This window comes from Bubalus bubalis, chromosome 9 (assembly GCF_019923935.1).
Source record: "Bubalus bubalis isolate 160015118507 breed Murrah chromosome 9, NDDB_SH_1, whole genome shotgun sequence".
Taxonomy (NCBI): Eukaryota; Metazoa; Chordata; class Mammalia; order Artiodactyla; family Bovidae; genus Bubalus; species Bubalus bubalis.
The window spans coordinates 7,721,341-7,737,869 of NC_059165.1; the positions used below are offsets into that span (position 1 = coordinate 7,721,341).

Consider the following 16,529-nt stretch of genomic DNA (forward strand, 5'->3'; position numbering starts at 1 on the left):
CAGGACTGTAGCCCACCAGGCTCCTCAGTCCATGGGATTTTCCAGGCAACAATACTGGAGTGGGTTGCCATGCCCTCCCCCAAGGAATCTTCCCAACCCAGGGATCAAACTTGGGTCTCCTGCATTGCAGGCAGATTCTTTACCATTTGAACTTCCTGAGAGTAATATTATTTATATCTACAAATAATATATTAATTAGAGATCACCAAGTGTTTGACTAAATTATTTAATATAAGAAGTTAAGACAGATGAATCAGATAGATACATATTTGGAGAGGGGACCTGAGTAAACTCCCTTTGTCAGTATTGATTAAATGAATCAGACAATGGTTTCCACTTAATATTTGACAAATACCAGCAGGTCCTCTTAAAGATTCCCTTTAGGAATCTGCAAGTTAGGTAACAGAAATACATACAATTAACATCTTGGGAATTTGTCTACCCTATTTTCTACCATTGTGCTTCATAAAGAGTCTTAATAGACTTCTTTATAAAGCACACTGTAGATTTAGATTCATAGTCACAGAAAGTTAATAAAAACATCTAACAACTACTCAGCCTTTACTATGAGGACTGTGTCTTATAGTCCCCATTTTGCAGATGACAGAATGTGGGACTGGAAAGTTCTCTCACTCTTTTGTCTTCTTTATGTTTGGATTTCAACTGGATTATACTTCTACATACCAATAGGAACGAAACTTTATAGAAAAATGGTCAAAGCATATGGATAGACAATTCCCAGGGAAACATCAAATATCTGAAAACCTGATCAACACTATTAATAATCAAGTAAATGGAAATTAAAATAATAATGTTATCATTTGTAGAAAATAGTAATTGACTAATCTGACTTGGCACCGGTGGAGACAAAAGATCACTTATAAGTTGTTGATGGCGGAGGTACTATGGCAGGATGAATCAAACTCTGAAGTGAGCATGACGGAGAACCATTAATCCTGTTTGTAGAAATATCTGTAAGAAATACTCACGTGTGTACTCATGCATATGAAAAAAGAAACAAATGAGCACAACTTCATCACAAAAACATGAACAAATTGCTCAACAATGGGGAACTATAAATAAAATTGGATCATATTGCTCCTATACTATGGAAACTCAAAAAGTAATTAAAAAGAACAAGATAAATCATATGAAAAGCGCTCTAAGACCCACTTTAAGAACAGAAAAAACTAAGAGTGGTAAATAGATAAGAAAATTGCATCGTTACATAGGTAGAAAGAAATGGGATTTGCTGCTGAGACTGTAAAAGTAGGCTATCCCAGTCTTAATTCCATATAGTTCTGGGTTTTGAAATAATTTATAAAGTGTTTCTGTACTACTCATGTAATTAAAAACATGCAAATATGAAATTATTCGTGGGTTCTATACTTCTCTCAAGGACTTACAGGACCCAATTTTACACATAAAATTGTTTGTTTGACTTTGTATACCCCCCATGCACATGTGTTTAAAAATGACTCAGTGAAATTAAAAATTTTCAAAAAAAAAAATACAGTGAATCCCTCTGTATAGGAAAGAACTTACATTTAGAATCATAGAACTTTTGCATTTATTCTTCATACAAACTTAAGTCCTTGAAATCTGAACCTGTTTTCCTTTCTCAAAATCATATCTTTCCTACTTGACTTCTCATCTCCATAATCATATCCACTCTAACTCAACTTCTAGAGCTACTGTCAAAGGCAAAAGAATTTGATAAAATTCACTTTGGAAAATCACAGCATTTTATACATTGATAGAGGTAGATGAAGATATTCAGTTAAACTGAGGCTATTAGACAAAAATATGTAATAACTAATACTTTTTTAACATAAGTCACTAAACAGCTATACTAGAATCTAGAAAGAAAATTCAAGATTCAGCTACTTGTATTTAATCTTTTACATCTCAAAAATAATATCATCAAAAAATGTTTGTAAAATGAAAAAAGCCAATTGTTTTCAGAAGTTTTATTATAAGCTTATAATCAAAAATGGTCTGTAAGACTAAAAGAACATTTAAAATTTTTTCAGTGAAACATTCAGAATTTGTTAGCAGTTTGTTTCAATTATTGTCTGAATGTTCAGAGACAAATTAATTGTAATAAACAGAAACTATACATCTGTATTACTTTGGAAAACTCGATTAGAATCATTCATAAAACTGAATAAATACTTGAGCTAAAAATTGTTTTGGTTTGAAAAAATCGTATGTTGAATAATTAAGATAGATATATTATAGACTGATAAAATATAATGTATGGATGTATGCACACAATCAAAGAAACATAAAGATGCAAGTTCAAAAATTACATTAAATTCAACAAAAAATAAGCCATTTGCACTCCTTTCTCTAACATATAACCAGAATTTTTAACAGAAAATAACCTGATAAATAATAAGTAACTTCCTGGCTTAGAAGCTAACATACAGAAATAGTTTTGGTGGTGGAATATGAAATGTTTACTTTAGAAAGTGACAGCTCAGGAAAGAGAAAAAGAAAAAGAAAAGAGAAAGGGAAGACAAGGTAAGAAAATGATTTAGATTGAAGGTTACAGCAGCTGTGCAAATAAAGAAAATGGTGCAATCAACAGTTCACATCCCTTTGATGGATCATTGAAAAAGCTCTGTGTAAATAGTTTTGATGTTCAAGCTCTTGTAGAAAATAATACAGTAAAAAACATGCAAGCAAGAAGCTATAAAGCATAAAGAATCTTGCAGTCACTTTCCCCCCAGCAGACACAGGCCACTGAACAGCTGATTTATATATTTAAAAAATAACTCTCAGGAGTAATGATTTCTTAAAATGACAAAGAACTGCAAGCTTTGGTGGAAAACTTGGTAAAGGCTGTGAGGGCAATATGGTCTGTTGGCTCGTGGGTACTCAGCAAAGGACACCACAACGGCCCCGACTTCAGCCTCAGTGCTAACTCCAGTCTCCAAATGGAGCAATTTCTCTCACCTTAAGATTTTTTAATAAAATAAAGTAACAAAGTTAATGGCCTGCCAGATGTTCACCACAGGGAGTTTGTTTCACGGAAATTGAAGGAGGAACTTAATTTTGAATTTATGGGCACATCCCCCTCCCCTCCACACATTGCCATTTTTCCGTGTTTGTCCCATGTTGCTTCTCAGCTTTGTTGACCAAGGCCAGAAGCGCCACACTGGGACTCTTTCAGTGCTATTCATCTCTGCATTAGGACAAGATGTGTTTAACTTTTCCTCCCCGCCCCCCACCCCCCCACCCCCGCCTTTTTTTTTTCTCACCAGGGTACAGTTAGAGGTAGCAGAAAAATTATCCTAAAACTAACAACTGCTCTGACAATTTCTGATCAGCTCAACATAAAATTAGTCAATGAAAATATCTCACAGCATAGTCAGGTATTCAAGTTGTAGCATTCTGTGAAACAAGGCAATTTTTCAGGTTCCATTATTAGAACCTATGAGTGAGTTAAGTTCACTTCTTAAGCATTGTTGAAAATGGAATCAAAACATTGCACTTGGGTGGTTTCCAAGACTATTTTAAGAGATAATGGTGGAGGAGTCAGATTTTTCAAAGTAGTCTGTGTGTAAAAAGTTGGAAACCTATATGTATTTGCTTTAGGAGGGAGTTGAAGCAAGAAGGAGAAGGGAGAAGCAGAGGGGAGTTGAGGACAACAAAAAAAGAAGCAATCCACTATTCCTCAAAGCATGGGCCCATGTTTATGAATAATGTAAGGAGTGTGTTTAATATTCATTCACAAGTGAAATTCTCCACAAACTCTAGACTCAATCATTACTTTCTTCTTGAGTAGCACTCAGCCTTTTGAAGTACAAATAGAAGTCATCTAAAATCTTGTTAAAAGTGTGAACTCCCAGACCGCACTCCTAGAGAACTTACATTTTAGAAAGTATCTCAGGAAACTTTTCTTTAGAAGGCGTAGGACCCACAACTTGCAAAATACTGCTTTAGATTCTTTTATGAAAAAAAAAAAAAAAATCCCCAAGAATCTAAGATAGTTTAACCTAAAAATGGTGGTAATTTCTCCTTTTGTTGCTATCAACAAAAATCAAGCTAGCAATTTTTTTGAAATGAATATTATAATAAGTATTTTATATTTAATTGAAAGAGATGATACAAACTTATTAAATATTTGCTGAATGTACAAATAAAGAATAAATACGCAAGCAGATCTACCCAACACGTACTCTCTAGATACTCAAAACTTCTAAGCTGGAATAAGAATCCTATATAAAACTGACTAACTTTCTTGACAATTTACAATTTAAAGTCAATTCTTGTGTTATCTAAGTCAAAGTAAATAATCAAAGACTTTGACTGTGTGGATCACAATAAACTGTGGAAAATTCTGAAAGAGATGGGAATACCAGACCACCTGACCTGCCTCTTGAGAAACCGATATGCAGGTCAGTAAGCAACAGTTAGAACTGGACATAGAACAGCAGACTGGTTCCAAATAGGAAAAGGTGCACATCAAGGCTGTATATTGTCACCCTGCTTATTTAACTTATATGCAGAGTACATCATGAGAAACGCTGGGCTGGAAGAAGCACAAGCTGGAATCAAGATTGCCAGGAGAAATATCAATAACCTCAGATATGCAGATGACACCACCCTTATGGCAGAAAGTGAAGAGGAACTAAAAAGCCTCTTGATGAAAGTGAAAGAGGAGAGTGAAAAAGTTGACTTACAGGTCAACATTCAGAAAACGAAGATCATGGCATCTGGTCCCATCACTTCATGGCAAATAGATGGCGAAACAGTAGAAACAGCATCAGACTTTATTTTTTGGGGCTCCAAAATCACGGCAGATGGTGACTGCAGCCATGAAATTAAAAGACGCTTACTCCTTAGAAGGAAAGTTATGACCAACCTAGATATCATATTGAAAAGCAGAGACATTACTTTGCCAACAAAGGTTCGTCTAGTCAAGGCTATGGTTTTTCCAGTGTTCATGTATGGATGTGAGAGTTGGACTGTGAAGAAAGCTGAGAGCTGAAGAATTGATGCTTTTGAACTGTGGTGTTGGGGAAGACTCTTGAGAGTCCCTTGGACTACAAGGAGATCCAACCAGTCCATTCTGAAGGAGATCAGTCCTGGGTGTTCTTTGGAAGGAATGATGCTAAAGCTGAAACTCCTATACTTTGGCCACCTCATGTGAAGAGTGGACTCATTGGAAAAGATTCTGATGCTGGGAGGGATTGGGAGCAGGAGGAGAAGGGGACGACAGAAGATGAGATGGCTGAATGGCATCACCGACTCGATGGACGTGAGTCTGAGTGAATTCCGGGAGTTGGTGATGGACAGGGACGCCTGGCGTGCTGCGTGCGATTCATGGGGTCACAAAGAGTCAGACACAACTGAGTGACTGAACTGAACTGAACTGATGGTTTCCTTGGAGTCACAAAGGCAAAAAAAACTATTAAATCACAATAATATAGAAATGTATGTGGTAATGAAGGAAAGGGGACAAGGTTGATACAGCAGTAAAGAGAAAAGCCAATTGTCCAACTATGAGATGTCCTAGGAAGGTATTTTAAAATGCACAGTATCACATAGGTATCTCCTCTGAAGACTACCATATGATGCTAATAGCAGCCATGAATTAATACAGGTGACCACATATGAACCACTAACCCTGTGACAGGTCTTTAGCATTATATTCACAACATATCTTTTCACCTTTGTAGCAACCCTACGAAATTAGTATTATGATTCTCTCCATTTTTACAGTGAAGCTAAGGTTTAGAAAAATTAAGTAAACTACCAAGTGTTCCAGCTAGTTAATAATGGATTCAGAACTTAAGCTAGACTTGTCTGTCTTGACACCAAAGCTGCACATCACTTTGTGAGCAAGTCCTCTGAGAATTGTGGGGAGTGCAAAGCTGTTTGCATTTAACCTGACAAAATTTGGCTTTATCACTTAAAATCCTGTGAATTGTCTTTACTCAAAAACAACAACAGAAGTAAATATTTATTGTAATGCTAAAGCTTTGAAAAACTTCTCAAAAAAAAAAAACAACACACAGTTTCACACTTTCCATGAAGATGCTGACATTTATCCTCTGGCTTTATTTTCCTCTGTGATACCTCTATAGTTTGAGAATGTCAGCTAAGTGATATATGAGAATTACAAAACCACATACTATAAAAGAAAATAAAGTTTTCAATAAAGATGAGAAATTCAAAACAAGAAAATAAAGGTAGAAAACATTTGAAATCATGAATAAATAAAGATAGGACAGTAATGTCTTATTTGTGGCTCTGGCAATCACGTTTTTATTTTTCTATAGGATGGTTATATATATCCACATAAAGTTTTCAAACTGCATGCATATATTTCTACCTAGAAGAATTAGAATCTCTGTAAGCAAAATAGTCTACTGGAATGATTACTTTCCCACTTCTCCGGACCACTTAATTGTGTCTAGGGGATACTGCAGGTATAAGGCATCTATTTAAACTTCATGTTCTCAAAATGCAGTTAAGAAAGTATAAATACATGTCCTTTAGGATCTTCATAATTTGTGAACATGCCAAGCAGTTATTGCAAGCATTTGCCTGAGACTTACTAAAAATGCAAAAGAGAATTTAAGTATAAGATATATTAAATCTCAAGTCAGTAAGGGTTGGTTTGAAAACTTTAAAAAGAAATCACTTTGCATAATATAAAACTTCTGGGAAAATCTGCCTCAGCAGATTACACTACTTCAGCAATATTTTCTGAACAACTAAAAGTGAAGCCAGAGAAAAGCTTGCTCTCATTCTTGTGTGTGTGTGTGTGTGTGTGTGTGTGGGTGTGTAGGTGTGTGTTTAACTAGTGCCTTGGTTTCAATAAATTCATATAAATTTCTAACTCAGACTCATTTAGAAAGTGGATTTTTACTATAATTTTTATTCACTGAGCTTTAATTTTTAAAATATATTAAATGCAATTTTTTTTCTGAATTTCTTGGTCCAGTCAACTTTAGTTTTCTCACACACTCTAATTTTCAGTAATGTAAAATCTGTGGTTGGCCATGGATCACTGTGCAGAAAACAGATGCCAAGATGACACAGGCCACTGAGTAGATGTGGAACAGATATGGACCCAGGATTTTTAAAATGCAATTGACTACATGATTCACAGCATCCAGGATATAATAATAAACCATTGACAGTCAAGACATTCTTGATTTCTCATCTCAGGCTCAAAGTGTCTGGAGTCGTCTCTGACATCTCCCTACTTCAGGTCCCATATTTAATAATCAAGTCCTAAAGTTCCACTGTCATGGATCTTTTAAATCAATTTATTCCTCTCTATTCTCTTCACCAGCACCATATTTCAGACTTGCATTATCACAATCTGTTCTGTCACAATACAGACTTCACGCTAATCAATCCTGAAAATGCCATCAGGTTAATCTTCATAAAACGCAATTCTGGGCATGTCATTCACCTACTCCAGAATTTTCAGCAGCTTGCCAATGCTTAAAGTCTATACTTCTTAGCTTAAAATTCAAACTGTCTCCTCTATTATAATAATTGCTTGATATTTAGCTTCATCTTAGGTACTGGAACAAGTTTTTCCTTTGTACATAGTAAGTAACTGGCACAGAAATTTACACATAGAAGCATGTATTCATTCTTACACATTCCATTATGACTCATATATCTACCTTTCTCAATTCCATCTAACATTTAATTATAGGAATACGCTCTCTTATTTTTAATTTCCTCTGGGCGACAATAGTCATTACTTCAGAAATGTTTCTATTATAGTTTTTCAGAGTCAAGTATCAGAGATAGTTTCTCAAAAAGAGCATCACTGTTTTTCTATATGATCAGTATGAGACAAAGAGGAAAAGACATTCCATTACTTATCCACGGAGCATAAAATCCTTGTGATCAGACGTTGACCCTAATCTTCAGTCCTCCTCAACCTACACTTACTGCCTTCTTCAGTGTCTCAGAACTTTGCATGAGTCCAGCAAATGTGTTCAGTAAGTTCTGAATGTCCAGCCATGGAGAAACCAGGTCAGAGGGGAAAGTGCCAAGTGACGCTGTCCAATGCCATATTTGTCTGAACTAGTCCCTCTCTTTTGCTCTGAGTTAGATTATATTGCTGCATTAACAGTCCCCCTGTTCTGGGGTTGTTTATCAGTGTCGTCTCGCTCTGCACAGAGAATGATTACAGGTGAATCTCCACACGGATAATTTGGATGGGAGATCACTTATCAGACCACTTGTGTTCAATTCAGAACTAAAAATACCATTGAGGCCCGTAAACGTTAAATAGCACTAAGAATAATAATAACTAACCTCTTCTTAGTAGATATGCTCCTGAGTACACACACTTGATTTTTTTCCAATTACAATTCAAGAACATTTCAGTTCCCTTTATTCAGGACCATTATTCAGGCTCTTCTGGAAATGTTTTATTCAACTTGCACATCTCTTCTCCACAATCGTTGATTTAGAATTCAGCTCTCTGATAATGAGTGGAAATTGGGGTCTGAAAGAGAAAAACACCATTTTCTTAAATGATGAATGCTGCAGGCACACATTGTCTTCACCTTAAAAAAAAAAAAATGAAACCCTGAAACACTTTCCTAACTGCTAAAATGCTTGACCTTTGAAAACAAAGAAAAAAAGAGCAAATTACAACTACATATTTAAAATATCCAAGATCGCATCCCTGACACTAGAGCATAATGACAAGAATGACATCAAAACCTGGTCTGAAAGGATTTCAGCGGTATTCTCTAGGCAAATGTGTGACCTGATGAGGCAGGCATTGTGGGATTAAGTAAAAAACAGACAATACTTTGTCTTTCTGTGGTGGTGGTTTCTGTTATTGTTGTTGCCGTTGATAATAAAAAGGCCTGATCTCTTCAGGAAGGCTGTGCTCAATCCTTTCCCTGGGCTGTACTCTGCTCTCCTATTCAACCTAAGGACACTGGGGCAGCCTCTTCAGCTCTGTAGTGAAATCTGAGCAAAAAAGCTTTTAAAATAAATCAGTCCTGTTTAAACCCCAGCTCAGAGAGTTGGGACAACTCATTGTGAGACTTCTCTGTTTTTAGCTGTGGAGCAAGCTGTTTTGTTTTGACTCTCTCATAAACCCAAGTCTAACACACATTTACTTGGCCATTCTTGGAAAAAAGAAATCAAAAGATCCAGTCCTGGAGCATCTGAGTACTGGTAAGTTCAGAGAGCTTTCAGGGTCCAGTGGAGGCAACAGAGAACTCCCATCTGAATGACTGCTTCTTAACAGAGGGATGAAAGGATATGATGGACGCAGAGGCCATGTCGGACAAGCATCTCGATGGGGAAATCTGCCAACCGGACAACGCCTCGCCCGGAGAATAAGGATGCAGTTAGAATCACCTTATTTTTAAATGGCCACCATGACAAGAGCTGTTAAGTATTAAACAGACGTCTGCTATCCGTGATTGCCTTTGGATCTTACAACTTAGCGGTGTCAGTAGAACTAATGACTGAGACAGATAAAGTGGCATACTTCCTTCATGGATTAAGATTCGGTATGAAAGCCAAAATAAAGTGCTGCACACCTGCCACATTTGAGAAAACACAGCCATAATTCCTAAGATGCTTATCTAAACTTTCTGGTCTTATATTCTCAAATGGATTAGCTGAAAAGATTTCAGATATTTGTAAGTTAGACAAAATCACAAAAACGTCTTTGGGCATTGGTTTCAAATCTCTTACTCAGGCTAGCTTCAAAATTACACTTAATATGGCACCTGCATGTGTGATCCAATAAGACTACTGACATATTAATTACTGTAAAATGAAACAAAACACTGACTTAGACTGAATAAAACAGTAGTTTAAAAAAAACCTAGTTCCAGTTCTATTCAAGATGTCTTGCTTTTCATTATACAGTGTAAACTGATAAATAGACATTAGTCCATATTATCAAAAAACGTATTCTATGAGTGGAAATTGCATCTTTAGAAAAACACAAATAAATAGTTAATTGCCATAAGTATATAAAATAATTGGAGTGATAGAAAATTTTAATTAAAAATTACGCTTTCAAAAACTGAAAGTAATATTGGGACACAGAACAATGGAAGAATTTCCCCAAAAGACTTTGTCTTTTGGGGAAAAGAGAATATTTTAAGGAATATGAAAATACATATAATAAAATAACTATCAGAGATAGGTTAGGGGCTCATATTGCCTGAAACAAACGGTACTTAAAGAGAATGTAGCTCATTAAAATGCAAAGGACATGAAGACAGCAACAAGGTAAGCTCCTTGACATCTCTCCTGGCAAGATATTTTTAGATCTGACTCTGAAGTCAATCCAACCAATGCAAAAATAAACACATGAAACTATATCAAACTAAAATATTTCTGAATAGTAAAGGAAATTATGAAAAAAATTAAAAGGCAACCTATTACATGGGAAAAGATATTTATAAACCAGATATCTATTAACACATTAATACTCAATATATATAAAGAACTCAACAATCAAAAAAAATCAAACAACTAAATTTTAAAAATGGACAAAGGATCTTAGTAGATATCTTCAAAAGGACTTACAGATGGCTAACAGGCACATGAAAAGATGCTCAATATTACTCATCATGAGGAAAATGCAAATCAAAACCACAATGAGATATTACCTCACACTTAATAATAGTTCAGATGGCTATTATCAAGAGAACAGGAAATAATATGTGTTGCTGGGGTTACAGAGTACAGGGAAACCACATGCATTACTGGTGGTAATGTAAACTCTTTCGGCTTGTCTGGAAGCTCCTCAAAATATGAGGAATTTGGAGGTTCCTCAAAAAAATTAAAAGTGACTATCACATGATCTAGCAAATCCTCTCCTATGTACTTACTGGAAAAAAAACAAAACAGTAATTTGAAAAGACACCATTATTTATAATCGCCAAGATACAGAAACAACCTAAGTGTTCATGTGTCCATTGATAAGTAGATGAATGGATAAAGATGATGTGTTTTATATATATATATAACATCTTCAGTAACATGGATTGACATAGACTGTATTGTGCTAAGTGAAATAAGTAAAACAAGTCAGGCAGAGAAAAAAATATACCACATGATTTCATTTATATTCAGAATCTAAAATTCAAAAAAAAATTAACAAACATAACCAAAACAGTAATAGACTAAAAGACACTGAGAATAGAAAGGCAAACAGGTTGCTGCCAGAAAAGAGAGGGTGGAGGGGGTGAGTGAAATAGGCAGAGATTGAGATGTACAAATTTCCAATCACAAAATAAACAAGTCACAAGGATAAAACGTACATTCACAATCATCGTTTTGTAATATATTGAAATATTGACTCACTATGTTTACACTTGGAACTAACAGGGTGTTGGACATCAATTATACTTCAATCAAAAATATATATATAAATAGATATATATATCACTTGAAATATATAGGAAGTAAGAAAATTTATCAAAATGCTAATGATCATTATCTCTGGGGGTGGGGATTAAGGGTGATTGTTTATTTTTACCTGTGGTTATATGTTATTGATATTTCTCCCGGCAATTTTGATTCCAGCTTATGCTTCAACCAGCCCAGCATTCCACATGACGTACTCTGCATATAAGTTAAATAAACAGGGTGACAATATACAGCCTTGACGTACACGTTTCTGAGGCTGTATATTGTCACCCTGGCTGTTTAACTTATATGCAGAGTACGTCATGAGAAATGCCGGTGATCCAAATCACTGCCAGTGACCCAAAATCACTGCAGATGGTGACTGTAGCCATAATATTAAAAGGCACTTGCTCCTTGAAAGAAAAGTCATGACCAACCTAGATAGCATACTAAAAAGCAGAGACATTACTTTGCCAAAAAAGGTCCATCTGGTCAAAGCTATGGTTTTTCCAGCAGTCATGTATGGATGTGAGAGTTGGACTATAAAGAAAGCTGAGTGCCAAAGAATTGATGTTTTTGAACTGTGGTGTTGGAGAAGACTCTTGAGAGTCCCTTGGATTGCAAGGAGATCCAATCAGTCCATCCTAAAGGAAATCAGTCCTGTGTATTCATTGGTAGGAGTGATGCTGAAGCTGAAACTCCAATGCTTTGGCCATCTGATGCAAAGAGCTGTCCCCTTAGAAAACACCTGATGCTGGGAGAGATTGAAGGCAGGAGAAGGGGATGACAGAAGATGAGGTGGTTGGACGGCATCACCGACTTGATGGACATGAGTTTGAGCAAGCTCCAGGAGTTGGTCAAGGACAGAGAAGCTGGTGTGCTGCAGTCCATGGGGTCTCAAAGAGTCAGACATGACTGAGCGACTGAAATGAGCTTAACTGATGCTTTTATGTATTTCTGGTTGACTACAATGAACATGTATTGCTTGTAAAATCAGAAATAAAACAATAAATCTCATGGGAAATGAAAAGAATAAAAGAAATGGTTGACTGTTTACAACAAACTTTGAAATTATATTCTTGAATTTGCATTAAAATCAAGTATATTTTTAAGTTTATATTTTCCCCATTTTTAGTATATGTGCTTTTGGGAGACATGGGAATATAATGACATCAAGCACTTTTATAATGCAATCTAGTCATTCTATGACATATAGGTGTACGAAACCATCACGTTGCACACATTAAATATATATAATTTTATTTGTCAATTATACCCAAATAAAGGTTGGAGACAAAATAAATACTGCCAAAAAGATATATGTATCTCTATGTTTATTGTAATAATATCTACAACAGCCAGGATATGGAAACAACCTAAGTGGCCTTTCATGGATGAATGGATAATAAAGATGTACATACACACACAGTGGAATATTCATCAGCCAGGAAAATGAATGAAAGCTCAGCGTATGTGACAACATGGGTAGATATCGAGGGTATCATGCTAAGCAAAAAATGTCGGTCAGAAAAAAACAAATACCATTCCTTATGATTTAATTTATATGTGGAATCTAAAAGAAAGAGAGAGAGAGAAAGAGAATAGTGAACAAATAAAAGAAAATGCATAGATACAGAGAACAGAATGGTAGTTGCCAGAGGGAGAAGGATTGAGGAGTGGGTGAAATGGGTAAAAGTGATCTAGAGGTATAAACTTCTCGTTATAAAATGAACAAGTTTTGAGGATGCAGTACACAGTATGGCAATTACCATCATTAACAGTGTATTGCAAATGTGAAGGCTGCTAAGAAAGTAAATCTTAAAAGTTATCACAAAAGAAAGTTGTAATTTTTTATGGTAATAGATGGTAACTAGACTTATAATGGTGATAATTTGTATACACATGCTGAATTATTAAGCTATACACTTGAAGCTAATGTAATAGTGTAATGTTAACTACACTTTAGACTCACAAACATAGAAAACAAAGGCATTTGCTCTCTATGATATATGGTGGAAAATTTTTTTAAATAATTCGTTAAAATATTTTCCCACAACGATATAATATCTGTGGGATGCCACAAAAGAAGTTATTACAGGGAAGTTCATAGCGATACAGATCACCTAGAAGAACTAGAAATAGAAGAACAAACAAGTTTAAGTTAGCAGAAGGAAGGAAATAATAAAGATCAGAGAGGAAATAGAGATTCAACAACAATAGAAAAAAAATCAATAAAACCAAGAAATACTTCTTTGAAATGGTAAACAAAATTGACAAACCTCTGGTTAGGCTCACCAATAAAGAAAAAAAGATAACCCAAATGAAATGAAAAAGAGAAACATCAACTCTTACCACAGATATACAGAAAACCATAAGAGAATACTATGAACAATTATATGCCAGCAAATTAGACAATCTAGAGAAATGGACAACTTTCCAGAAACATTTGTTATTTAGTCACTAAGTTGTGTCCAACTCTTTTGCTACACCATGGACTGTTGCCCACCAGGCTCCCCCGTCCCCGGGATTCTCCAGGCAAGAACACTGGAGTGGGTTGCCATTTCCTTCTCCAGTGCATGAAAGTGAAAAGTGAAAGTGAAGTCACTCAGTCATGTCCGACCCTCAGCGACCCCATGGACTGCAGCCCACCAGGCTCCTCCGTCCATGGGATTCGCCAGGCAAGAGTATTGGAGTGGGGTGCCATTGCCTTCTCCAGACTGATCACTAGAAACTAAACAGAATATATAATTAAAAAAAAAAAAAAAAACTCCATACAAACAGAAGTCCAGGAACCAGATGGCTTCACAGGAAAATTCTACCAAACAAACAAAGGAAAATTTTTACTGATCCTTCTCAAACTCTTCCAAAAGACTGAAGAGGAAGGAACACTCCTAAAGACATTCTATAAAGCCACCATCACCCTGATACCAAAACCAGACAAATACTCCATCAAAAAAGAAAATTTCAATGTCATTCTCCCAAATCTTCCCACCCTCTCCCTCTCCCACAGAGTCCATAAGACTGTTCTATACATCAGTATCTCTTTTGCTGTCTCGTACACAGGGTTATTGTTACCATCTTTCTAAATTCCATATATATGCGTTAGTATACTGTATTGGTATTTTTCTTTCTGGCTTACTTCACTTGCCAGTCCAGGTTCGATGCACGATACTGGATGCTTGGGGCTGGTGCACTGGGACGACCCAGAGGGATGGTATGGGGAGGGAGGAGGGAAGAGGGTTCAGGATGGGGAACACATGTATACCTGTGGTGGATTCATTTTGATATTTGGCAAAACTAATACAATTATGTAAAATTTAAAAACAAAATAAAATTAAAAAAAGAAAAAATAATAAAAAAAATAAAAGTAGAGTCTACTAAAAAGAAAAAAAAAGAAAATTTCAGGCCAATATCTTTGATGAATATAGATGCAAAAATTCACAACAAAATATTAGCAAACTGAATCCAACCACACTCAGAAAGGATGATACACCATGAAAGATTCATCCCAAGTTCACAAGGATGGTTCAATGTACACAAATCAATCATTGTGATATATCACAACAAAGGAAAAGACAAAACCATATGATCATCCTCAACAGATGCAGAAAAAGCACTGACAAAAATCAACATCCATTCATGACAAAAAGCTCTTAACCAATGTGCATATGGAGGGAATATATCTCAACATAATAACAGCTGTTTATGGCAAAACCACAACCAACACAATTGCTTTGAGGAAAAACTGAAAGCCTTCCCACTGAAATCTGGAACAAAAACAAGGATGCCAACTCTCACCACTTCTCTTCAACACAGTATTGAACAACCACAGCAACCAGACAAGAAAAAGAATTAAAGTGTATCCAAACAGGAAGGGAAAAGGTAAAGTTGCCATTATATGCACATGACTTGATAACTATACACAGAAAACTCCAAAGACTCCACACAAAAGCTAGTAGATGTGATAAATAAATTTAGCAAAGTAGCAGTATACAAGATTAATACACAGAAATTGGTGTATTAATTGCTTTACACTAATAATGAAATATCAGAAAAGGAAAGTAAAAAGTAATAACTTTTAAAATTACAACAAATAAACAAAATGCTTAGTAATAAACCTGACAAAGGAGGTGAAAGATATATGCTGAGAACTATAATACATTAATAAAGGAAATTAAAGATAAGTTAAGGAAATTGAAAGATAACCCATACTCTTTGATTAGCAGAATTAAATAGTGCTAATATGGCCATAGTACCCAAAGCAATATACAAATTTAATGTGATTCCTATCAAATTACCCATGACATTTTCCATAGAACTAGAACAAATAATACTAAAATCTATATGGAATCATAAAAGACTCAACTGTCAAAGCAATTCTGAGGAAAAAGAACAAAGCAGGACATGTAACCCTTCCAGAATTCAGACAATACTACAAAACTAAAGTAATCAAAGCAGTGTGGTACTGGCACAAAAACACACATATGGATCAGTGGAACAGAAGAGAGAGCCCAGAAATAAACCAGTGCCTGCCTGCCTGCCTGCCTGCTAAGTTGCCTCCATCATATCCAACTCTTTACAACCCTATGGACTGTAGCCCACCAGGCCCCTCTGTCCATGGGACTCTCCAGGCAAAAATACTGGAGTGGGTTTCCATCTTCTCCTCCAGGGAATCTTCCTGACCCAAGGAAAAAACCTGTACCTTTGCGGCTCCTCACTGCAGGTGGATTCTTCACTGCTGAGTCAACAGGGAAGCCCCATAAACCAGTATGTGCTAAGTTGCTTCAGTTATGTCCAACTGTTTGTGACCCTATGGACTGTAACTTGCCAGGACCCTCTGTCCAAGGGATTCTCCAAGCAAGAATACTAGAGTGGGTTGCCATTTCCTTCTCCAATACACCTATGATCAATTAACCTTCAACAAAGGAGGCAAGAATATAAAATGGGGCAAAGACTGTCTTTCAACACATAATGCTGGGAAAGTTGGACAGCTGCAAGTAAATCAATAAAGTTAGAATATGCATTAAAATAAACTCAAAATGGCTTAAAGAATTGAAGATGAGACACCATAAAACTCCTAAATGAAAACATGGTCAAAATATTCTCTGACATAAATCATACCAATGGTTGCTTTGGTCACTCTCACAAGG

General features: G+C 35.8%; 1 long non-coding RNA gene across 4 annotated transcripts in view; it reads right to left on the minus strand.

Annotated features, from left to right (window-relative positions):
- LOC112586804 overlaps nucleotides 1-16,529 on the minus strand; it is a 234,802-nt gene that overhangs the window by 113,102 nt on the left and 105,171 nt on the right. For all 4 annotated transcript variants that reach the window (XR_006641363.1, XR_006641362.1, XR_006641364.1 and 1 more), the window contains exon 3: nucleotides 8,302-8,494. This is a non-coding gene — a long non-coding RNA (uncharacterized LOC112586804). The remainder of the gene's footprint in view (nucleotides 1-8,301; nucleotides 8,495-16,529) is intronic.